The sequence below is a fragment of the Mus caroli genome, chromosome 11 (genome assembly GCF_900094665.2).
Source record: "Mus caroli chromosome 11, CAROLI_EIJ_v1.1, whole genome shotgun sequence".
Lineage (NCBI taxonomy): Eukaryota > Metazoa > Chordata > Mammalia > Rodentia > Muridae > Mus > Mus caroli.
In genome coordinates this window covers 89,891,567-89,891,960 of record NC_034580.1, presented here as the reverse complement: position 1 = coordinate 89,891,960, position 394 = coordinate 89,891,567, and positions in this window count along the sequence as shown.

Here is a 394-nt window from a genome sequence, read left to right as displayed (position 1 = left end):
GGAACTCACTCTGTACACCAGGCTGGCCTCGAACTCAGAAATCGCCTGCCTCTGCCTCCCAAGTGCTGGGATTAAAGGAGTGCACCACCACTGCCCTGCCAGGGAAGTGTTTTTGTGGAATTCAAGTTATCTTGAGACTGGCCAGGTTGCAGGGAAGGCTCCAGGACTTCTGACCAGCTTGCAACTTTGGATATGCAAAGAGTGAAAGATAGATCAGGTGTCAATCTTTAAAAAAATAAAACCAAGCAAACAACTTTGTGATTACATGAGTATCTGTGCACATCTGTGTTGTTTTTTGTGACACATGGGTGCACACATGCACACATTCATAAACATCTACTAGTGAGGATATCTGTTGTGGCTTAGTGGTTTTTATTTGTTTGTTTTGTTCTGT